The sequence below is a fragment of the Chiloscyllium plagiosum genome, unplaced genomic scaffold, assembly GCF_037043375.1.
Source record: "Chiloscyllium plagiosum isolate Xiang-an unplaced genomic scaffold, Cpla_swu_hap1 HiC_scaffold_49, whole genome shotgun sequence".
NCBI lineage: Eukaryota > Metazoa > Chordata > Chondrichthyes > Orectolobiformes > Hemiscylliidae > Chiloscyllium > Chiloscyllium plagiosum.
In genome coordinates this window covers 9,949,518-9,975,481 of record NW_028270187.1, presented here as the reverse complement: position 1 = coordinate 9,975,481, position 25,964 = coordinate 9,949,518, and the positions used below count along the sequence as shown (strand labels likewise).

The 25,964-nt window shown below is 41.5% G+C and overlaps 1 pseudogene; it reads right to left on the bottom strand.

The window, feature by feature from the left end:
* LOC148135504 (uncharacterized) overlaps nucleotides 1-25,964 on the bottom strand; it is a 303,943-nt pseudogene that overhangs the window by 91,385 nt on the left and 186,594 nt on the right.

Genomic DNA, 25,964 nt, shown 5'->3' with positions numbered 1-25,964 from the left:
GTTGCTCATCCAGTTCTTTATCCACATAGCTAGAACACCCTACACATAAAGAGACTTAACTTTCTCCATTAGTTTATCATGGGGAACCTTACCAAACGCCTTACTAAAGTCCATGTAAATGACACCTACAGCCCTTCCTTCCTCTATCAACTTGGTCACTTCCTCGAAGATCTTTAATAAGTTGGTAAGGCATGATCTACCCCGCACAAAACCATGTTGTCTATCAATGATAAACCCATTCTATTCCAAATAAACATAGATAATATCCCTCAGTACATTCTCCAGCAACTTTCCCACCACTGTCATCAGGCTCACTGGTCTGTAGTTACCTGGACTATGCCTACTAACCTTCTTGTACAGGAGGAAAACATGGAGAACCCTCACCTGTGTTTAAGGATGCTACAAAGATATCTGTCAGGGCCACAATTGTTTCCTCTCTCGCCTCCCACAGCAACCTGGAACAGAGCCCATCCGGTCCTGCGGATTTGTTCACCTTAATATCTTTTTGCCGACCCACAACATCTTCCCTCCTTATGACAACACAATCTAGAGTAAACAAACTTCTATCTCTAATCTCAGCATTCATCAACTCCCGTTACTCAGTGAACACTGATGCAAAGTAATAATTGAGAATCTCACCCATTTTCCAGGTTCGGCACACAACCTTCCTTCGTTATGCTTTAGTGAAACATTGTTTCTCTGGTTACCCTCTTGCTTCTTATGTAAGAATAAAAGGCCTTGGGATTCTCCTTAATTCTGCTCGCTAAAGTTATTTCATGATGCCTATTAGCCCGCTTGATTCCTCGTTTAAGATTGGCCTTAATCTCCTGATATTCCTCCAAGGCCCGTTTTGTTCTTAGCTGCCTGGACGTTAAGTACGCTTCCCTTTACTTCTTGGCTAGTCGTACAATTTCTCCTGTCATCCCCGGTTCACGAATCTTGCCTTTCTTATCCCTTGTTTTCAAAGGGACATGGCTATTTGTACTATCTTTAACCGATCTTTGAAAGCCTCACACATCAAATGTTGACTTTCCTTCAAATAGCTGTGTCCAATCCACATCTCCCAGCTCCTGCCTCATTTTGATATAATTAGCCTTGGCCCAAGTACTCGTCCCTTAGGACGACTCTCATCTTTTCCTACGAATATTCTAAAACTTGCACAATTGTGGTCACTATTCCCAAAGAAATCCCCCACTGCAACTTCTACCTAGTAGATGAGGAGTGTTTGAAAACTCTGGGTCTTTACTCAATGTGGTTTTGAAGATGAGAAAGTGCTCGGATTGAAAGTTACCAAGTACTGAGATCTTGATAGAGTGGACATGGAGAAGATGCTTCTTCGAGTAGAATAAATTAGAAACTCAGAGTGAAGGGATGACCCTGTGGATGAGGAGGATTATTTTCAGCTAGATCAGGGTGAATTGGTTGACCTCATTGCCGCTGAGGGCTGTGGAGGTCAGGTCATTGAGTGACTTTAAGACAGTGATGGACAGTTCCTTGATTAGTAATGGAACAAGGGTCACGGGGAGAAGGTGATAGAATGGGATTAAGAAACATCTCAATTCTGATCGAGTCATGGAGCAGTCTCGATGGGTCGAATTGCCGAATTCTACTCCTACATCTTATTGTTTTATGATATTATCTTAAGTCTCCTATCCTAGACTAATTAGTATGAATGTAACAATTCCAAATGGCAAACAATTTATGATTGGAGCAGGAGGAATCAGTCAGGACTACAATAGAATATTTCCCACTTGCCTAGAAGGTTGCAGCTCCAATAACACTCGAGAAACTCGAGACCATCAGAGACAAAGAAACCCCTCCCTGACTGGCATCACATCCTCAAACTTCCATTCTCTCCACCACTGACGCTCAGTAGCAGCCGTGTGTAATATCTACAAGGTGCAATGCAGAAATTCTCCGTAGATCCTCAGACAGCACCTTACAAACCCACGACGTTTTCCATCTGGAAAGGCAAGGGAACCACTCCCTGCAAGTACCCCTCTGAGCCACTTATCATCCTGACTCGCAAGTAGATCGGCCATTTCTTCAGTGTCACGGGGTCAAAATCCTGGAATTCTCTCCCCAATGGTATTGTGGGTTTACGTATACGACAGGGCTTGCTGTGACTCGAGAACACAATTTTCCATCACTTTCTCGAGGGGGCAATTAGGGACTGAGGCTATAAATACTGGGCCCAGCCAGTAACAGCCATGGCTCACGAGTGAATAAACTCGGAAAGAATGCTTTATTTCTTGTTTCAGAACAATCTATCCATTCAAATATACATCTTTCAATATATTAAGGAGCTTTGTCTTAGAGATTCCCCAAGGTTCCTTTAAATCACCAAAGTTTGGAGAGGGGTGAAAAATGAGAGATTTCCCCATCTTATCTCTTCATGACCAGAATAAAAGCAAAGTCCTCGAGGAGGAACATGTTTTGTGTGCCACTCCTAAACTCATAAAATGCTGCAAGTAATCTAATCTAATCTAATCAAGAAAGATAAATGGGAGGAGTGTTGGGTGTGTAGCTGAGAAAGCGATAGGTGGCTGAAGGTCAGAGAGACGGTGATACGTCAGAGGGGTGAGTAATAGACAGGTCTGGACGGCAATGGTGTGTTGGAGGCTCGGAGCTGGGATAATGTGGGAGGAGGGGACATGGAGATGCTGTTGAAATTCACAATTATCCCGTGTGGCTGCACTTTCCCAAAGCAGAATTATGAGGTGCTCTTCTTCCAGGTGTCGGGTGATAATGGTTTGGCAGTGGTGGAGGCCCAGGACCTGCATGACCTTGACGGAGTGGCGGGGGGGGGGGGGGGGGGGGGGGTAGTTGAAGTGTTACTTTCTCCTACAAAAATATTTACAGCATGGAATCACGAACTTCAGTCTAACTTGTCCATGCTGACCAAGTTTCCTCAACTGAACTCATCCCATTTGCCTGGAATTGGCCCATTTCCCTTGTAACCTTTCCTATCCATTTACCTGTCTAATTTAATTTTAAATTGCAACCTGATCTAATTCACTTCCTGTAGCAGCTAATATCATATACGCACCAGTCTCTGTTTGAGAATTGCCCCTCCGGTCAATTTTGAATATTTCACCTCTCACCTTAAAAATATACTTTCTAGTTTTGGTCTCCTTTATTCTGGGGTAATGACCTTGGATATTCATTATTTTATAAACCTCCATAAGGTCATTCCAAGCCTCCAGTCTCACTTCTGTTGTGGGCAAAATCTTAGAGAGAATTGTAAGGGATAGGATTTATGAACATCTGGATAGGAATAATGTGATCAAGGATAGTCAGCATGGTTTTGTGAAAGGCAGGTCGTGCCTCACAAACCTTATTGAATTCTTTGAGAAGGTGACTAAGGAGGTGGACGAGGGGAAAGCAGTAGATGTGGTGTATATGGATTTTAGTAAGGCGTTTGATAAGGTTCCCCATGGTAGACTACTGCAAAAAATACGGAGGTATGGCATTGAGGGTGAGTTGGAGGTTTGGATTAGGAGTTGGCTGGCTGGAAGAAGACAGAGGGTAGTAGTTGATGGCAAAGGTTCATCTTGGAGTGCCGTCACTAGCGGTGTTCTGCAAGGATCTGTTTTGGGACCATTGCTGTTGTCATTTTTATAAATGACCTGGAGGAGGGGTTAGAAGGTTGGGTGAGCAAGTTTGCGGATGATACGAAAGTCGGAGGAGTTGTAGACAGTGAGGAAGGATGTGGCAGGTTACAGCGGGATATAGATAAGCTGCAGAACTGGGCAGAAAGGTGGCAAATGGAGTTCAATGTAGCTAAGTGTGAGGTGATTCACTTTGGTAAGAGTAATAAAAAGATGGGGTACTGGGCTAACGGTCGGATACTTGGTAGTGTGGATGAGCAGAGGGATCTTGGTGTCCATGTACACAAATCTTTGAAAGTTGCCACCCAGGTAAATAGTGCGGTGAAGAAGGCATATGGCGTACTGGCTTTTATTGGTAGAGGAATTGAGTTCCGGAGTACTGAGGTCATGTTGCAGTTGTATAAGACTCTGGTGCGGCCGCATCTGGAGTATTGTGTGCAGTTTTGGTCACCATACTATAGGAAGGATGTGGAGGCACTGGAACGGGTGCAGAGGAGGTTTACCAGGATGTTGCCTGGTATGTTAGAAAGATCGTATGAGGAAAGGCTGAGGCACTTGGGGTTGTTTTCATTGGAGAAAAGAAGGTTTAGGGGTGACTTGATAGAGGTGTATAAGATGATTAGGGGTTTAGATAGGGTCGACAGTGAGAATCTTTTTCCACGTATGGAGTCAGCTATTACAAGGGGGCATAGCTTTAAATTAAGTGGGGGTAGGTATAGGACAGATGTTAGGGGTACGTTCTTTACTCAGCGAGTCGTGAGTTCATGGAATGCCCTGCCAGTAGCAGTGGTGGACTCTCCCTCATTATGGGCATTTAAGTGGGCATTGGATAGGCATATGGAGGATAGTGGGCTAGTGTAGGTTAGGTGGGCTTGGATCGGCGCAACATCGAGGGCCGAAGGGCCTGTACTGCGCTGTATTCTTCTATGTTCTATGTTCTATGTTCTAAGATTAAAAAAATGTCAGGCTATCCAGTTGCTTATTATAACTCAAACCGTCCAATCTCGATAAAATCCTTGTAAATCTCAATAATCTGATAACATCGTTCCTATATTAGGGCAACCAGAACTGTACATTGCACTCCAAAAGTTACTGCATGTAGACAATGTCTATTGCACTGCGCTCATTAATCTTCCTGATCACCTCTTCAAAAGAAACAAATTTGTGAGTCACGATTTCCCACATACCAAAACATATTGGCTATCTCTCATCAGTCTTTGCCTCTCCAAGAATATATATATCCTATCTGTCAGAACTTCCTCCAACAACTTATACAACACTTGAGGTCAGACTCACTCGTCTATAGCTCCCAGTCTTCTCCTTTCCTAAATAGTGGCATATTAGGCTTTATTTAAAGCCTGTGAAAGGGTTCTACATCATAGAGTGGTTACTAAGTTAAATGTGATGTCATGCCCTCTTGAAGAAGGAGCAATGAATATTCAGTGAATGGCAGGATATTAGGAAGGTCCGAGAAACAGAGGTATCTTATGTTATTTGTCCAAACATCCATGAAGATGGCAGGGCACATTAATAGAGTGTAAAGAAGAGATATCAAACACTTATCTTTATCAGTTAAGGCATCAATTCAGATCGATGTGAATAGCTTACAGCAGTTTCCACAGAAAAATAAAACCAAAGAGAATTCCGTAGGTGACTGTCCTTCTACTGCGTGAACACTTACAAAACATGAATGGTTCGTACCCGATTTCAGTTCAACATTATGGCTTGTGTAAGTCTTGTCTCACTGCAGCTAATGAGATTGACCGAGAAGGGCAAGGTGCAACTAGTATTACTCAGAAAACTGAGTATTTTGAAAGCTGCTTTTGGCAAAATAATTCTTTACCGATTTGTGCATTAAGCAGACCTCCAAAATAAACTCAGAGACTCGAAACCCCCCGAGACTGGCATGAATTGCTAATCTTTTAATAGCACAAGACTTACTGTGACATTCACATTTTCTGGACATCATTATCAATTTTATTTCGCTCGTTCCATTTGCAAATGTGAGACTCAAAAGCAGAAATTCACATTATTCTATTGGCTTTCCATATCTGCCCTTGGGCATTGTTTAAAGTAGATGTTTAACAATGTCTTTTAAGCATATTTATCAAAGGTATGTGTTGCATGGTTATGTTTAGAGAACAGTTGGATAAAACCGGATTTCCAAAACACCAATATGCCAATACTACTTTATAAATTGACATACAGTACATGTTGAGCAATTCACAAAAAATAAATAAGTAGAGGCAGTGAATTTGGGATGTTGGACATTCTCCATATAATCAATAGGATGATTTTATTCTGATTGTGCATTGAAAACAAAGTTAATGCCATGCGATAACAATTATTCTTGTTTTAATGAGGTCGTCAGAAATAGAATGTTAGCCCTTACTTCAAGGCAGTTGGAGTATAAGAGTAGGGAAGTCTTATTGCAACTGCCACATGATGTTGGGGAGACCACATCTGTAGCACTAGAAGTAGTTTTGCTCCCATTGTTTCAATGAAGAGGTCTTTTTATTGGACTGTGCTCAGACAGGTTTCACTGGAATCAACGCTGAAATGAAGGCATTGTCTTAAACCAATTGCTAAATAATTTGGGGGACGCTACTCATTGGTGTTCAGAAGAATGAGAGGAGATCTGATTGAAACATATAGGAGCTCCACAAGGTCAACGCTGAGAGAATGTTTCCTCCTTGTTGGATAGCCAAGGCTAGAGTGTACAGCCTCAGAATAAAGGGGCACGAATAAAAGACTGCGATGAGGAAGAATTTCTTCTGTCAGAGGGTTGAAAGCTTTTGGAACTCTATGCCACAGACAGCTGTGTGTGGGGGCAGAGTCCTTGTGTAAATTTAAGACTGAGACAGATAAATTCTTGATCAGTCAGTGAAATAAGGGAAAGGGCAGCAAAGTGGATGTGAGGAATGTGGGATCAGCCACAATCCTATCTGTTGGCAGAGCTGGTTTGTTGGGCCGAATGGCTTACTCCTGTTCCTATCTCTTATGATAGGAAAACTAGTTTCTGATGACCACAACTCTTATGCCTATCACTAATACAGCTGCCAATGCATTCTGAAGTGAACAATTCCAAAGAAGAGCAACTCTACCCCCTTGACAACCATGAGTAGAACTTCTTTCTCATCATCATTGTAAATCGACCTCATTCCCGCTCTCCTACTCCAGATTTGTCTGCAACCTAAAGCATCTCAACAAAGTACCTTTATTTTATTTAACATCATCTCTCATGCATCTTAGCAGCATTGTGAATAGGTCCAACGTGGATAATCTTCGACTGCAATGGGCACCTTTTCTGCCGTGAAACCAGCCAGATGAATCTTCTATGAATGTTCTATAATGCAGTTGGATGTGTCCCTTTTGATTGTCATGGTGGCTACGTCACTTTTCATTGTCATGGTGGCTCAGTGATGAGCATTGTTACCTCGTATCACCAGGGATCTGAGTTCGATTCCAGCTTCGGGCGACTGCCTGTATGGCGTTTGTATATTCGCTGCTTAGGTGCTCTAGTTTCCTCGTACAATCGAAAGATGTGCACATTAGTTGAACTGGTTTTACTAATATGCCAAAACTTTTCATGGATGTGTGTTTTAAAAAAGCATAATAGAGTAGGATAATGAATCTTGGTGGGTTACTCTTTCGAAGATCGGTGTGGACTTGTTGGGTCAAACAGCCTGTTTCCACATTGCAGGGATTCTATGATAAATAAGGGGGACAAAGTCAATATAGTCATTGAGTATGTCTGCATCAGGGTCCGAAAGTAGATTTCAAAATATCATATTCCAATACGTAACAAAATCCAACATTCAACTGCTCTTTTAAAAGCCTTTACTTTTAAAAATAAAGTGCCCCTTCCTATGTGGGCTGACAATTGTTTCTGTGCTAGCAGTATTATGACTATATAGAGTTATACAGAGACCTAGAAATGCCCTAGGGGTCTGCTGTTAAAATCCCCCCATGACAAACGGTGGAACTGAAAACAATAATAATCTGGAAATCAAAATATAATGATGAACATTAGAAACTTTGTCGATTGTTCGGTAAAGATCCATCTGGTACACTCATTAATGTTCTTTGGAAAATAAATCTGTCATCCTTACCTCGTCTGGATCTAATGTGACCTCTATACCTCTGCGAAGCAGTTGCCACTTAACAGCCCTATGGGCAATAATTATCGGCACAGGTAGCAATGCCCACATCACGTGAATGACTAACAATAATCTGTTCCCTATCCATCCAAATCATATCCTAAGTGTTACTTTCTACTATCCAATTGAATACAGGTAGTTCTTCTATAACATTCTTGTGCAACTCGGCCCTATAGAAAAATCCCTCCAACGAAACATTGCTTAAAGTGTTGGTGACATAATCGCATTACTGCAAACACATTTTGAAAGTTCACATTTCAGAAATCGTGTCCCCAAATCATAATCATATGATAGCAAATTCACTTTAACGAAATGTGCATTTTGTCAGAACGACCTGTTATTCTATTTTCTCACGTTAAAATCTTTTCTTTGCCCATTTACTTCATCCATCACTTACCCGTTGAACCAACATTGTGACGTCCATACAATTTGTTATCTTTATCTATTTTTGTAAAAAACAAAACTTTTCGCTACAAAGGATTAAGTCCATTTATCTTGTTCGTGACATTAATTGTAAACAATACTGATCGTTACTGCAGACCACTTCTACGGCTTCCGAATCTGATAATGGCCTAGCTTCATTCACACTGAAGAAAATGGAATGCCTTTTTTGAGAGGACTGGAGTAGAACGAAATAGAAGTGATGCTGCAGTTATACAAAACCCTGGTTAGAATGTACTTAGATCAGATCTGGGCACCACACCTTAGGAAGGATACATTGGTCTTGGAGGAGTACATGATGGGTTTAGAAGAATGATTAATGGTCTTCAGAAGGTTAAGCTGTGAGAAGCAAAGAACAAATAGCAAAAAAAAATTAACAGCCCAGGAACAGGGCCTTCGGCCATCCAAATGAGCTGATCCAAATCGACTATCTAAACCTATCGCCCAATTCCCAAACATCTATATCCCTCTGTTCCCCACCTACTCATGCATCTGTCCAGACGGATCTTCAATGAATCTACCGTGCCTACCTCTACTCTGCAGGTAACGCATTCCAGGCACTTACCACCTAGGAAAAGTTTGAAAGTTAAGATGTGACCAGATTGAATTCTTCAAGACATAAACAGGAAAGGACAGAATAGACAAAGAGAGGTATGCCTATAACTGGGGAGGGCATAGTCTGAGAATGAAGTCCAGACTATTCAAGAGTAATATTTGGAAGCAGATATACACACAAAGGGTCATAGAAATCTGCAACTCTCTTCCACAAACAACAAGGGATGCCGGATCAGCTGTTAATTTTCAATGTGAGAGAGATGCATTTTTGTTAGACAGAGTTCCCACACAGCATTAGGCCACACATCAGTCACAATCTCATTGAATGGTGGAACAGGTTCAAGGGGCTGAATGGCCTACTCCTGCCTACCTGATTTCTAAATAACAGTTTGGGTACTGTGAGAGAGGGATGGACAGGTGGCGATGCTAAAATAATACAAGGTGCTCGGGACGCTGGAGATCTGAACCAAGGACAGAAAGTGCTGGGGAAATTCAGCAGATCTGGCAGTGTTTGTGGAGAGAGAAAGCAACGGTTATGTTTCGAGTCACAGTAACCCTTTTTCAGAAACAAAGAGAAGGAGATTAAAAACAAGGGGAAAACAAACGCAATGTTGATAGTCGTTGACAGGGAATGTTAACATCACACACCCCCAACACCTATATTGGTTACATTCAGCACTGCCAAACGTATTGTCAATTCCTCACTATCTCTATTATATAGCTTTTCTTCTTTCCTGGCTTCCAATTAACCATCTCTTTGTCTGCCTAAGCTCTCTTTCTGGATTCTGTCTCCAACTACCTTTTACAGATCCTGCCGACCCCCAAACCCGACCCCCTGACTACTTTCTTCTAAAGGCTTGTGGTTCTAAGGAAAGGTCACTGGACTTGAAATGTTAACTTGCTTTTTCACTCTCCCAGATGCTGGCAGACCTGTTGAGTTTGCCTGGCACTTCTTACTTAAAACCTGCAATCTTAACTTTTTCTGCCTCTTTCCCCAAATGCTACCAGACATACTGAGGATCTCAAGTCTAAAGCCGATGTCTCCAATGTGAATCCAATTAATTTTACCTTGACTGATACTGAATGTCTGTCCATTTCGATCATTCCTCTTCAACTGTTCTCAGGAGTTTGTTATATCAGTGTCCTCTACAATAAAGGCAGACAGAAGAATTCCATTCACTTGTCTGTCACTAATTTCATCCCAGTTAAATCCACAGATTCTCACCCCAAGGGGCGGAGCCTAAAAATTAGGAACAGACCATTCAGGACAGATGCTGGAAAGTATTCTTTTTAATAATTGTTCATGGAATGTCGGTATGGCTAGCTGAGGCAGCATTTCTTGCCCGTCCACAATTGCTCAGAGATCAGTTCACGGGCAATTACATCATTTTTTTGGTCTGGAGTCACGTGAAGGTCATAAAAGAAAGGTTAAGAGATTTCCTTCCCTAATGACGTTAGTAAACCACATCGATATTTCCCGACAATTAGCATTTGTTTCATGATCTTCTTATGTCCAGGCTATCACTGGATTCAATTTCCACCATCGGCCATTTCGGGATGCGAACCCAGCTCCCCAGAACGTTCCTTGGGTTCTGGATTAATAGTCTGCAGAAAATACACATCAGATTAAGTGTGGGAGAGGTATACAACTGCTTTCCTCAAACCACATTGGATGCTGGATAAATTATTTGATTTCGATCTGAGGAAAATGTATTTCTAGTAAGCAGAGTTATCAAGCAGTTGGAGACAAAGAACTGTTTATGGCGTTATGCGACAGATTAGCTTCAATGTCAATAATTGGCAGAACTGGTTCAAGAGAATGAATTGCCTACTCCTGTTCCTCTGAAATTCTAACTGCTGCTATTTGCTTTTTTTTTTAGCATACTTTGGGCGGCACAGTGGCACAGTGGTTAGCACTGCTGCCTCACAGCGTTAGAGACCTGGGTTCAATTCTCCGCCTCAGGCAACTGTCTGTGCCGAGTTTACACATTCTCCCCGTGTCTGCGTGGGTTTCCTCCGGGTACTCCAATTTCCTCCGACAGTCCAAAAATGTGCAGGCTAGGTAAACTGCCCGTAGAGTTAGGTGTAGGAAATTGGATATGGGTGCGTTGCTCTTCGGAGGTTCAGTGCGGATTTGTTGGGCGGAAGGGCCTATTTCCACGCTGTGAGTAATCTTATTTGTTTAGGATATTTTTAGTCCTTTTTTCTGTATATTTCTTGTGCTTCTGCATACTTCACTTTTTCTGTCCTTTTCTGGTATCTAATAGTTCCCCAATCCTCTGGTGCACATACATCTTCGCAGCATTGGACCCCTTTGGCATTGAAACCATCACAAACACCTATTTCAGCAGAAATGAAAATCATGGTGGCCTCTCTTTCTCGTATTCGAGCCGGGTTCATCCTCTGAGCGGAGGCTGAACACCTTGGGTGGGAAATGCTTGCTGCATTTCCAACCTTTTTAAAGTTACGAGGCGACTTTGCGGACTCAGGGAACCAGGAGCGGATTCCCGTTGCATTAGTTGATGGGGAGGGAGGTGGGGATTGAATTAGTTCACCAGTTGAGCTTTAGCAAGCAACATTACTGATATGGACTGCATAGGTGGAGTGGTGGTGGGGTGGTTGGCCCACATTGTTATGTTTTCACGCCCACATAAATGCACGACTCTTCCCTGACACAGCCGAGGCAGATTCACTTTGCTTCAAACCATCCATGTTCGACCCAGCATAAATTGTTACATTTGTTGTCGAGCACATCGGGATAGTCGCTTTGCATTGAGCAACATAGAAAGTGGTGCTTGTAAAGTATGCGCCGATATCTTGTACGTTTCCTTCTTTTAAAAGCTGTTATTTGTCTCTCTATCACAAACTCTTGATTCCTATCAATCCCTTTTTACCACCCACACACTTTGTACAGAAGGTATGGATAGTAAGATTTCAGATTCCACGAGAATTAATGGTATTTAGGAAGAAGGCTATCTTAGAGTACAATGGGATCTTGATCAGACAGGCCAATGGGCCAAGTGATGGCAGATGGAGTTTGATTTGGATAAATACATGGTATTGCATTTTGCTGAGGCAATCCAGAGTAGCACTTACACAGTTAATAGTAGGGTCCTTGGGAGTGTTGTCGACAAGAGGGACCTAGGGGTGCAGGTACATAGTTCTATGTCAGTGATATCGCTGGGAGTCAGAGTGGTGGGGGTGGTGTTTGGTACGATTGATTTCATTGGTCAGCGCATTTAATATAGGAATTGGGACATCATGTTGTGGCTACATTGGTAAGACCATTTTAAAAATAATGCGTATCATTCTAGTCGCCCTGCAGTAGGAAAGGTGTTGCTAAAGTAGAAAGGGTAGAGAATATAATTACAAGGATGGTACCTGGATTTGAAGGTTGAGATTTTGGGAGAGGCGAGATAGGCAGGGACATTTTGTCCCTGGAGCATCGGATGCTGAGGGGTAACCTTACGGACGTTTGTAAAATCATGAGGGCCACAGATAAGGAGAATGGACAAGATATTGTCTCCAGGATTGGCGGATCTAAACCTGGAGGGCATAGGTTTACAGTCAAAGGTGAAAGATTTAAAAGGGAGCCGAGGGTAGTTGATATATGGAATAAGCTGCTAGAGGAAGTGGTAGAGGTAAGTACAATTACACCACTTAAAAGACATTTAGACAGATATAAGAATAGAAAGCTTTAGAGTGATACACTTCAAATGGAGGTCAATGGAACTAGTTCAGTGTAAGAAAACTGGCCAGCATGGACGAGTTAGGCCGAAGGGTCTGTTTTCATGCTGCACGACTCAATGACTCTCTTTCTTTTAAATTTGCTTCCAATGTTTATCTTTACCTTCAAGTTTCGTTAACATTCTCCTTAATCTCGCCAACGTCTTCCCATTTGTCCCTCTCTTTGCGCTGATTTTCTGTATCCTTCTTCATCTCAATCTCTCGATTAATTTAGAGTTGGAGGTACCGATGTTGGACTATGGTGGGCAAAGTTAAAAATCACACAACATCACGTTATACTACAATAGATTTATTTGGAGTCACCAGCTTTCAAAGCAATGCTTCAAAAGCCAGCGCCTTCATTTAAACTTCTTGGCCTATAAGCAGTGTGTGTTATTTTTACCTCTATTAATCAATGTGCACTTGTCGTAATCTTCTTCCCCCTCCAAGTATATTCTTTATCCCAGGACTCTGTCTCCACAGGCGAATCTAATCTGACTTTGTGTATCCAAGAAAATAAAAGAGTTTTCAGTTTGATTAAGAATCGTGTGCTTACCGTGGGGTTGTAACTGATTAAATTAGCGTTTTCACCAAGGATAAAAGAAACACAGACATTCAATTTTCTCTCCTGACTGTTTTAGCAGTGAGACTCACTAGTTTATGTTGTCAATTGTTTGTGTGTGCTAATACCTGATGACCACTGAAATATAGGCCTAAAATGTTTAAAAAATTGCAGCCCCACACTTACCTTGGAGAGAGAGGCGTCTGGTGTTTCAACCAGAGGGTCACCACAGCTCACAGGAGGGAAACATTGAGATGGAGAGCCCTCAAGCAGTATCCGATTTGAATACATCATCAACCATTACCCACCAACCATTAGATCGAATCACCCTTGCCTAGCCTGCAGTTTATTAAATGGTGACAAATAATATTCATTAGATCTATAATCTGTTAACCAGGATGATTCCTGGGATGATGGGATTGTCTTACAAGTTAGCCTGAGACTCTACTCACTGGAGTTTAGCAGAATTGAGGTGATTTCACGGAAACGTTTAGGGGCTTGATGGGGTCAATGCTGAGAGAATGTTTCCCTCTCATTTAAGCGTCCACGACCAGAAGGTACAGTCTAAGAATCAAGAATCTAAGAGTCAATGTGGGACTGAGATCGGGGGGATTCTCTACTCTCGGAGCGATGAGTGCCTTTGAAACTCTCTTACCACAACGAAAAGTGTGGGTGGGCAGAGCCTTTGTTTATATTTAAGGCGGAAGCAGGTACATTCTTGATTAATCAGTGAATCAATGGTTACAGAGAAAGTGGAAGTGAGTGATGTCGGATCAGCCAGGATGGTATTGAACAGTGGAGCAGACTCGAGGGGCCGAACGGCCTGCTGCTGTTCCTGTTTCTTATGCTAGTATGACCTTATGGAATGATCCCAAGCCTGGGGTTCCATATAAAGTCCGAACATGTTCTGTAAGTTGCATCTTTATCCAGTCGGCGCAAACCAGTGTCCAGATGGAGACTGAAAACAACCTAATTTGGAGAGATTTTCCTCCTCCTTCCCAAACGCTGTGGGTCTTTTCAATGATTTGGTTCCTTTATCCAATACTTGGACACGGTACTGTTAACTCAGGCTGTAGGAATAGGTTATAGATTTATCACTGATATTTCTGTCTTATTTTGAGGACTGAACTGAACAAGAGTGCATGGAAAACAATGAGATCACCTCAAATGCTTGTTTCATTGTGGTGTGTTTGACTCCAACTGAAGTGAGTCTCCAACATGATGTACAGTCCCTCAAATGACATGGCTTGTGTTTTGACTTCCATGCCTTTAGCTAGCCCTTCTGAAGAATGGTCACTAGACTAGGAATATGAATGCTGTCGCTGTCTCTCCACAGATGCTACCAGCCCTATTGAGTTTCTCCTGCACTTTCTGGTGTCGTTTTCTTTAGCTGTTTCACCTCAGTAGTATCCATTGCACCAGCATTCAAGTTATTTCAATATTTGTTTCTGATGTTGTGGCTCTGCCTTAACAGAGAGTGAACAATAATAAAGTTAACAGGAACGGATTTTAGAATTCCTCCTGTAAAACCATTTACAAGGTTATACCTTAATATTTACGAAAAAACATGTTACTTTTTTATAGCGGTTTTCACAACTAATCATTCGCATCAGTGATATACTTACAGATGCCATCATGTTTTTAATGTGTGTATTTGGAACTGCTGAGAGTATAATCCAGAAAAATAAAGACATATATTGGCTCAAACGTGTTCCCTATAAAATGGGAATTGAAGGCACAATAATCAATAAGGAATAAATACGATATCTAAAGATGTATTAGTGCACATCTATATATGTTGCATAAAGTCAAGTTTCAGATTAACAAGAGTCATTTAACAATCTCACCTCTGAACATTTTGATGTTTATTTCGAGCTGAGGGGTATAAAATAATAATGCAAAGTTGAAATGCCACAAACATGATGGTCAACGTCAATAATATAACACAAATACCTACAGGGCATAGGATATCAGTGTCAAAAATCAGAGAATGTTAAAGAAACACAGCAGGTATGACACTATCTATGTACACAGAACAAACAGAAACCTGAAGCTCAAAGGGGAATTGCAAGATCGAGTCCAGGATTCTCTTCAGGTTAGTAGGCAGGTTCAGTTGGCAGTTAGGAAGGCAAATGCAATGTTAGCATTCATTTCGAGAGAGCGAGAATACTAGTACAGGGATGAACTGCTGAGGCTGTATAAGGCTATGATCAGACAACATTTGGAACGTTGTGAGCAGTTTTAGGCCCTTTATGTGTAGAAAGATGAAGTTGGAGGGAGTTAAGAGGAGGTTCACAATGAAAATAACATCAATTACGGGCTTGTCACGTGAGGAGTGGTTAAAGAGAAGATGTTTCCAGGAGTAGGAGAGACAAGGACCCGAGGGCACAGGTTCAGAGTGAAGGGATGACCCTGGAGGAAGTTCTGCAAACTGAGGATGGTGAATCTGTCGAACCTATTGCTGCAGAGGGCTGTGGAGGCCAAGTCATTGCGTACCTTTCAGAGAGAAGTCTATAGGTCCTTGCTTGGGAAAGGTGATCCAGGGTTACAGGCAGAAGGCAGGAGAATGGGTTTGAGAAACAAATCAGTCATGACCGAAACATAGCACAACATCAATGAGCTGAGTGCCCTAATTCTGCTCCTTTGTAGTAATGTCTTATACCTTGTTCAAGCTGCTTGACAGAGTCATTGATGAGAGGATGATTTCCCCCGCATGGCAGAGTCTAGGACCAGAGGATACAGTCTCACAATAAAGGGGCACCAGTTGAAGACTCAGATGATAGGGATATCTTCGGTCAGAGGGTTGAGAGTTTTCAGAACTCCATGCCACAAAGTTTCTCTCCCTCTCTGTGTGCGTGTATGTGTGTGTGCGCATGTGCACGTGCGTGTGTGTGTGTGTGTGTGCCCGCGCGTCTGTGACTGTGTGCATGTCTGTGTGCGTATGTGGAGTCCACAATCCTTGTGTATATTGAAGACTGAGATATATTCTTCACTAGCTAGGGAATGAAAGGTTACAATCAGGAAATTGCTTGTGAGGACTGAGAGATCAGCCATGGTCTTATTGGTGGATCAGGCTCGAGGGGCCCAACAGTCTACTCCTGTTCCTACTTCTTACGGTGTTATCGACTTGAAATGTTAACTGTGTTTTCCACTTCACTCCACAAATGCTGCCAGGCCTGCTGAGTTTCTCCAATGATTTCTATTTTACTTATTTTTCATCCAAATCCAGAATTGAATTGGGTAATTTGGAAATGTAAATGAAACCTCCCTAAACGAAACATTAAATGAAGCTATGAACATGGCCACTTGAAACATACAAAGAACGGAATAAAAGCGATGCAATCACGTTTTTCCTGTTGCAACTTAGAATTCCCACAGTAGAGATAGACACCATTGTTCTTTGAGTCTACAATGACTTTTCAAAGTGCATCCAATCCAGGCCATATACCTGTAACCCCACAATTCCCATGGCTAATCCATCTAGCACACACAACATCCCTGGACACTTTGGGCAATTTGGCATGGTCAACTCACCTAACCTACTCATCTGTGGATGGAACCCCACACAGCCAATTAGGTGAGCAGTTGATAAACATAAATGTTTGCGTCTCTTTCTGCTCTGAGTACTTCTCCTTTAATTCAAGGTTAACTCTCTTTGAATTCAGTTCGGTGAGATTGTTGTTTTGATCCAATAAATTGTATTGCAGCTGCCAAACATTATGCCACTTTATTCCATTCTTTTTGAAACTAGTTTTATAAGGCCATTCAGACCCTCAAGCTTGTTCCACCAGTCAATGAAATCACAGCTGATATGTGGTCGAAATCCATATACCTGCCTCTGGTCCACATTCCCTTTACAGTTTTACTTAACAAATACGTCTCTCGCACGTATTTGAAATTGGCAACTGATGCTGGGTATATGTGGAGGGAAAAGATAGTGACTGGGCACCTCCGGTGAATATATTAATGGCATAGACTGCTGGAAAAACGACATGGGCTATTTTTTGTCACACTTGATTTGTTTGTCTTTCTGCACACAGAATGGTTACTGTGAGACCATCACTGAAACAAACGTTTGAGTGTGTATTAACAGTATTACTGGAGCACCACCTAGAATGGTTCCACGTTCAAGCTAGTGATGGAATTCTCCTCAGTTTTGCTAGAAAGCAGATTTCCCGTTTCTTTAAATTCATTCGTCGGATGTGGACATCACTATCCAGGCCAGCATTTTTTTTAACCTCTGCTCTTAGGGACGTCTTCTCTCAAAGTGAATTGACCTTTTCTGTGGTTTGAGAATGAGCGTTTTTTGGTCTGCACTTTGAACACCTCGCCAGCTTCTTTTCCTCAGTCCTGCCTTTGCCTTTGTAATGTAAGCAGTTTTAATTTCAGTGTTTTAAAGACCCTATTTCAATGAGTGTAAACAGAACAAATCTCCAAATATGCCTTTGTCAATTTGCATGAATAACATGAAATTAAAGTAAAATCAAATGTGTCTTGCTCCTCTGAACACAGCAAACTAAAAAAAGAAAAATCGGACCACAGAGGGATACAGCAGGGAAACAGGCACTTCAGTCCAACTCGTCCATACCGACCAGATTTCCCTAACAAAACTAATCCTATTTACCTGCGTTTCCTGCATATCTCTCTACATATTTCTGATCCATACATCTGTCCAAACGTCTTTTAAAAATGTAATTCCACTCGCCTCTACAACTTCTCCTGGCAGCTCGTTTTATATATACGTGTGAAAAAGTTGTTCCTCTGGACCGATGAAATCTTTCACCTCTCACCTTAAATTCATTTACCTCTACTTTTTCACTGCGCTACCCTGGGGAAAAGAACTTGGCTGTTCATCTTATCTATGCTTCTCACAATCTTGTAAACCTGTAAGAGATCACCCTTCAGCTGTCTGCATCAACAATGTGGAAATGAATGTGATTTGTATTCCCAGAGGCCTGGCATTCCAACAAAATCCCATCAATAAACACATCGATTTGGAAGCCATTTACCAACCTCTGAGAAAGAAAAAAGAACAGGAAATGATATTACACGCATGAAGAGACCATGCCACATCAATAGAAAATGGGACAGAACACCAACACTACGCCGGAGGCTCACTGATGATATTACCTAGCATGGTGATGTAAAGTGTGAAAATAAACCTGCCAGCTCAGCAAGCAAATTTACAATCTGAACATCAACCTGAGCTACAAGTCTTTCAAAAATCGCAAACACACGTCATTATCTAATGATGAGTGATCCATATTTCTTTTCTGTGTGTCTGGAACAGATTGGCTGGACAGGGAAAGCATGGCACGCCCATTCACCTCTGCTTGATATCGACAGCCATAGTTTCCTGCAGAAGAATGTTCATGTACATTGATGGTGAAGACTGCCGTATCTTCAAGATCAGTCACACGACGATCCGTTGTAGAATCTTCCCTCCGACTGTTGTACAAGTTGAATATTCCACCTCTGGGACGAATCTCACCTTTGCAGGAAATCACGACATTGTCCCTGTATCAATTAGCACCGTAATCTGACAGGACTTTGATAATCGGTTTGGAGAGTTGATCTGTCACATCATGTCAAAATACAGACGTTTACAAAAGCATTTACATATCCTTTCTAAAGCAAAACATTTGAAAGTAGAAAGGTGTGAGCGAAAGCAATTGGAAAGTCCAGAGAGAGCTCTTGACAGCAATAATTCTCAAATCAAATATAACATATTACAACATAATCAATTATCCTGGCTCATTGCGAGACCATAATCGAAGATGCAGGAATGGTCCCTAGTTTAGTGAACAAGATTATAATCGTGTGTTCCTCTTCCGAGTTTACAAGCAGAAATTGAAGTGAGATTGTCCCATTTTGAAAGCAGTGCTGTTGGTCTGAGGAAAGGTAAGGACTACTATGGGGCTGCTTACAGTCGCTGGATAGATTTAGCGGCCAACCTAAACAAGTATGTCACTACTGTTGTAGACTTCACTAGTACGCATGTAGAAACTGTGTGTTGCAGATGTTAATCCGAGTGTTCCCCAACTGGAAACCATGGATGAAGTGGGAAGTCCACTCCCTACTGCAGGTCTGAGGCTTTCAACTCAGGTAAACCTGAACTATACAGGAAATTCAAGTACAAACTCTGTAGGACCGACAGGGATGCTAAGAGGCAACACTAAGCTAAACATGAGACGAAGATCAACCACACACATACCTCTCCTCCCTCACCTATCGCCTTCATCTCCTCCCCCACTGGCCTGTTGTGCTCTGTGCTGCTCTCTCCCCACCCCCACCCTCCTCTAGCTTATCTCTCCACGCTTCAGGCTCGTTGCCTTTATTCCTGATGAAGGGCTTTTGCCCGAAACGTCGATTTTGAAGCTCCTCGGATGCTGCCTGAACTGCTGTGCTCTTCCAGCACCACTGATCCACACAGATACCTGTCCTTGTGGCAAGGCTTACACAACATGAAGCAAAATTGAACACAATCATGGGCAACTGTACATATCTATGCGATGACCTCAATGCATTCTGTGCTTGCTTTGAGCAGAAGATCAGTGAATCAATGTCATCTATGCCAATAGCCTCGGATGAACCTGTACCCACCGTCACTGCCACAGAAGTTAGAAACTGTCTACTTTAGATTGAACCCACGGAAAGCAACTGGCCGTGTTGGAGTCCCCAGCTTTGCACTCTGATCTGTACGGATCAGCTAGAGGGAGTATTCATAGACGGCTTTAACTTCTCCTTACTATGATGTGATATTCCCAGCTGCTTCAAGCAGAACACAACCATCGCAGCGTGAATGGAAAATCATGCAGTGTGCCTCAATGACTAATGCCTGTTGGCTGTGACCTACATAATTATCCATTATCTTCAAGAGAGTTTAATGACTCACAGCCACTCCAGGTACCGATTACCTCGATCCTTTACCTACCGGCAAAACAGGCCCACTGCGGACATCACTTCCCTGGCCCTACACTCATCCATGGAACATCTAGATAATAAGGATACCTACGCCAGGCTTCTACTTACTGACTACAACTCTGCATTAAACACCATAATTGTAAACAAACTGATCTGGATGCACAATCAGGAAGAATAGGCAATAACATCTCCTCACCATAATCCTCAGCACCAGGGCCCCACAAGTTGTGTACTCAGCACCTACTATGCCTCCCTACACAATCATGACTGTGTGGACACATTCCAGCCCAAATCCATTTACAGGTGCGCTAACAACACCATTGTATGCTTAGTGGCATGGTGCAACGATTATAATCTTTCCTTCAATATCAGCAAAACTAAGGAGCTGATCATTGACTTCTGGAAGCACAGCGGAGGACACGCAACTATGTGCTTCAATGATGCTGAGGTCGAGATCGTCAACTGTGTTAAGTTGTTGGGAGTGATGGTCACCAGAAATCTGTTCTGATTGATGCCATGATCAAGAAAACGTAACAATACCTCAAATTCCTCAGGATGACAAAGAAATTCGGCATGTCCACAAGCACTCTTGCTAATTTTTATAGATGCACCACAGAAAGCATCCTATTTGGATGCATCACAACGCGGTATGACATCTGCTGAAGAAATTACAGAGAGTCTTGAACACAGCCCATCTCACAAATCTGTATTTCATCCATTAATACCATCTACACTTCCTGCTTCTTCCGTGAAATGGCCAACATTAACATAGACCCCTCCCACGTCAGTAATACTATTTTCAATCGGGCAGAAGATAAGAAAGTTTGAATATATGTAGCATCATGTTAAAGAACAACTTCTTATCTGCTGTTTAAAGACTTCTGAATAGACCTCTCAAATATTAATTCTGATCTCTCTTTCTTGGTATACACTTGCTCTACAGCTGTAATACTTTATTTTTCACTCTGTTCTGCTACCCTAATGCACATTGTATAAGATCTGCCTGTAGAGAATGGAAAACAACTTTTGTTGACTATATCTCGGTTCGTGACAACAGTAAATCAAATCAAACAACAAACAACAGGGAAGAAGTGGGTTTAATTACATACCTCTGACGTGTATCAGAATGGTTTCAGTCAATCCTGATCTTGTGCATGTTCCATTCGCCAACACGAATAAACATTCACACTTGTAACTTGATTCACCTCCCATTAAGTGTTTTAATTGTAAAGAAATTTACATTGTCCATCAAGAAGATTTATTTATCTGCAGTTGGGATCGTGACTGTAGCAAGTGTGTAACCTTGTAACTGGACATTGACAGTTACACTTCACCGATGCTGTCTCTCCTTCCAAAAACACCTCATACTATGGATTCAGAGACACAACTGGCTTTGTAAATAATCTGAGGAATGCAATTGAAACATTTTATCTCCACAATATGCTTAACGAAAATGTTGGAACCTCTTATAATAAGCAAAATTCATATGCACTTTACTGCATAAAGATCCCACACTCATGGATAGTGCCTGGGACGATTGAATTCTTAAAATATATCTTTCTTTGAAATTAATTGAAGGTATATGGGAGCACTTGCCTTTGTTAAGTGTTAAGAGTTTCAGAGTGGGAGGTGATGCTGGGACTGTATGACACGTCAGTTAGGGCACACGGCAAGAGTATTGTGTGCAATTAGAGAATAGACATTCGAGGAGAGATGTGATAGCATTGGCAGAGGATGTGGCGGGAGATTTACCGAGCTGTTGCCGCAGGGATGCAGAGTTTCACTGATGGAGAGAGACTGGACAGACTGGGGTTGTTTTCCTTCAAGAAGAAGAGATTGAGGGGGAAGTGGACATGATTGAGATGTATAAAATGAGGCCAGAGATAGAGTAGAAAGGAAGAATCCTTTCCCCTTGATGGAGGGTGTAAAGATTGGGATGGTGAGTGGGTGTGAGGGGTTGGGTGTCCATAGATCTAAGGTAAGTGGCAGAGGAAAGCTTTGTTCACCCGAGCTGGACGAGAATCGGGAACTGACTCTCTGTAATGGTAGGAGATACAAAAACCCTTATCACATTTAAGAAGTGTTCAGATGTGCACGTGAGACGCTTAGACTATGGGGCCAAGTGCTAGGAAAATGGGATTAGAAAATAGTGAGGTGTCTGTTTTTGACTGGGGCAGATGCGCTGCATTGAAGAGCCTTTGGCTCTGCTGTAGATCTTGAGGAATGTACGACTCTAAGGTTTGCATTGTTTTTAAAGTTCTAAGGTCCATACTAGTGTTTTGATGTTTCAAATAATAGAACCGGACAGTGTAACGATAGTAGCGTTGAACCTTATAATTCTCAAACTGTTAATTATGGAAACATCTGGGAATTATAGTCAGATATTTTGTGGAACTTCATGATAGACACAAAAAAGAGAGAAATTATAAGATTAACTTTCAAAATGATGTCTGAAAAGCTGTACACAAATTTCAGCTCTATGTTTGATAAGACGGTTCTCATCGATTTATCTGATAATCAAGTGGAAACGCATTAACGAAATAATTTTTATGTTAATGAATTAATGCACTATAAATTCTCATACTCACGTATCTCAAGCATTTATACCAGCACGGGGAAATTAACTAATTGGAAACAATAAAAGAATTGCTGAATATTAATAATTTCCTGTTGACTAATCTGCAGACAGACATAGATGCAAATTTCTGTAATGAGTCATTTGGATGGTGGTGGTCAGAGAGGGGAATGCAATATTTTTGGAACGTGGTATAAATTAGTGTAACGCTTGTTAAAGATACTTCAGGTTGAGTTCAAACAGGCATTCCTTCAGGCAGTTTTGGTAACGTGTTACTTTGAATGCCTTGGACACATAATTTCAAAAACTGGTTAAAATAATGTTAGTATAGCAGTGTATCGAGCTATCTTATCACCACTCTCCCAGGGCAGTCTGTATTAAGAAGGAATAGACTAAAACGAAACGGATCTGGCTAGCTCACAACATAACAAAACCATCAATACATTAGCACGAGGAACTGTGATTGAAGTAAAAATGATGTCGAACCATTTTGAGTCCAGTTATTAAACAGCAAGGAGAAAGCCATTGGTGTGAATTATTCATAGAAAACAAACTTATAATACACATTGTGGACCTGTTGTAATCAGAAAAACATTAGGGTGGATGGAGTCACAGAGGCACAGTCCCAGAACACGGAAATAAACCCTGCTTTCCAACTTGCCCACGCCAACCAGACATCCTAAACTAACCTTGCACCATTTGGCAGCTTTGGACCCATATCCCTCTAAAGCCTTCCTGTTCACCTACCCACGAGATGCCTTTTAAATATTGGACCTGCCTGCACCACCTCCTCGCTCCATACACGCACCATCCTCTGCATGAAAATATCAACCACTTAAATTCTTTTTAAATATTTCCTCTCTCAACTTAGACTTATGCCCTGTAGTTTTGGATTCCCCATCCCAAGGATAAACACCTTGATTGTTTATGCTATCCATCCCCCTCATGATTTTATAAACTATAATCTCACCCTTCAGCCTGTAGCGCTGCAGGGCGAGAAAGCTCCAGCCTATTAGCCTCTCCCTATAACATAAACCATCCTGACCAGTTGCACATATTTTCCATTCTAAAAGATGGAAATGTTGTGTGCACCGCTTTCAAGTTTAACAAAATCTTTCCTATAGAAGGGTAACTTGAACTGTACTCAGTACTCAGCCTCAACAAAGTGTTATACAGCAGCAACATGACATCCCAAACCGTGTATTCAATGTTGTGACCAATGAAGACAAGCGTGCCAAAGGCTTTCTTCACCACCGTGTCGACATGCGACTCCACTTTCAAGGAACCTTGTACTTGCCAGGCGAGTTATCTTCTCTAAAATACATAAAGTGACTGCTATCCTCTATGTTAAACATATAATTAGTTATTCTCGACGACACATGTGTGGACTGTCGTTCTCTCTAAGACACCTGTGTAACCTTCAAGGAAATGATCCAGAAAATCATCCCAATGAAAATGACGCAGAATATCGCATAATTTGGCAAAGAAATTTTACAGAATTTCATTTAAAATTCGAATGTTACATCACTTATCTTAAAACTGAACAAAGGAAATATACATATCGAAGGAATAGGTCATCAGGAGTATGTTTTGCCAATAATAGATTGGGATCTTTATAAATAAACACTTCAAGTTCGACAAAAGATGCATATTCCGTAAAAGTACAAAGATCCAAACGGAATGGTGCATCTAGCAAGACTCAGAAAAGATATCTAAATTTCATCTTTTCCAAGCAGGCAAATTGTAAGACTGCCAGAAACATTGGGAAGCCTGAAGATTGGGAGTATTTGAGGACCAAAAATAAGAAGACCAAAACATTGTTGAGGAAAATAAATCAATACAAATTCAAGCAAGTGATGAATACAAAGATGGATGGTAAAGTCTTTTTAAAGATACAGTGAAAGAAAAATGAATTAGACAACATAAATGTGGTCCCATCACAGATGAAGGTAGCAAATTTACATTAGCAACAGGATAATGCAGCTCACAGACTTGCAGCAGGTCATTGGACCATACAAAACAGGCCTTTCGACCCTCCATACTGCTCAACCATTCAACAGGATCATGCCTGATCTGACATTCCTCACATTTATTTCCCACTCTTTCCCCGATGGCACTTGATTCCACTATGACGCAAAATTTTATACATCTCAGCTTTGAACATACAAAAGGATTTTACCCCCAACACAGCTCTTTACAGCCAGGAATCGTAAAGATTCAGGTTTCTCTGATAGAAGAAACTCCTCCGCATCTCAGTCTTCAATTAGTATTACTTTATTTTAACACTATGCCGTTTTGTCCTCTCAGCATTGGACCCCATCAAGCCCCTTTGGAATTCTACCTGTTTCAATGCGATCACCCCTCATTCTGCAAAACTCTAGCGGGTAGAGTGCCAAACGTTTTAACCAGCAAGGAAAATGATCCAGGAAATCATCCAGATTTAAGTGATGCAGAAAAAATGTACAAGGTGCCAAATAAATTTCAGAGAGGTTGCGACAAATAAAAAGTGGTAGTTGATATGAAATTATTGAGAGTGATGGTTGATAAATATCTTTAACTGATAAAAGTTAATGAAGAGGATGGTGAAGGAACGGCAAAAAAAAAAATTGCCACATTGTTGCCTACCTTTCTAAAATTTATTGTTTCTACAACTGGTCATGCTGATTCAAAGATATTTAACATTATTCCTTAAATTCAAGGAAAAGGGGTCAATGGAGATCTTTGTTAATATCATGACTAGAGTAGACACCATGTGAGAATCTAGCAGGGATAATCTAGTAACAGAATGGAGCAAAAATGGTAAAATTGGATAGAGCCAACATTGTTGTGTTAATCGAACATAAATCATTACAGTACAGTACAAGCCCTTCAGTCCTTAATGTTGCTGTGACCTGTGGAAGTAATCTGAAGCCCTACAGTCGAACCAACAATATTCTATCCTCGCCAATATGCCGAGCCAATTACCAATTAAATGCCCTTAAATGGGAATCATGCTTGACAAAACTGATGGAGCATTTTGAGCATGTTAGTTGCAGCATCTGTAAATGAGAAACAGAGAAGAGAATAGGTTCTCAGAAGGCTTTTCATAAGATCCCACACAGGCTGTCAACAAAAAATAAGTATGGGCCATGGGACTGGGTGAACTGAACAGTATGGTTTGAAATTGCTGAGCATCGAGAAAGCAGAAAGTTTGAATGAATGAATCAATCTCAGGAGGCAAGCGTTCCTCACAGGGAACCACAAACATGAGACATCATGAGTCTAGAGTTTCCTGAAGGTGTTAGCACAGTCAGCCAGGGTGGTGAATAAGGCATATGGACTTAGGCCTGGTTATAGAATACAGGAGCAGGAACATCTTGTTGTAAGGTTCACACCATGGGTTAGAACACAAATGGGATACTGTGCGTAGT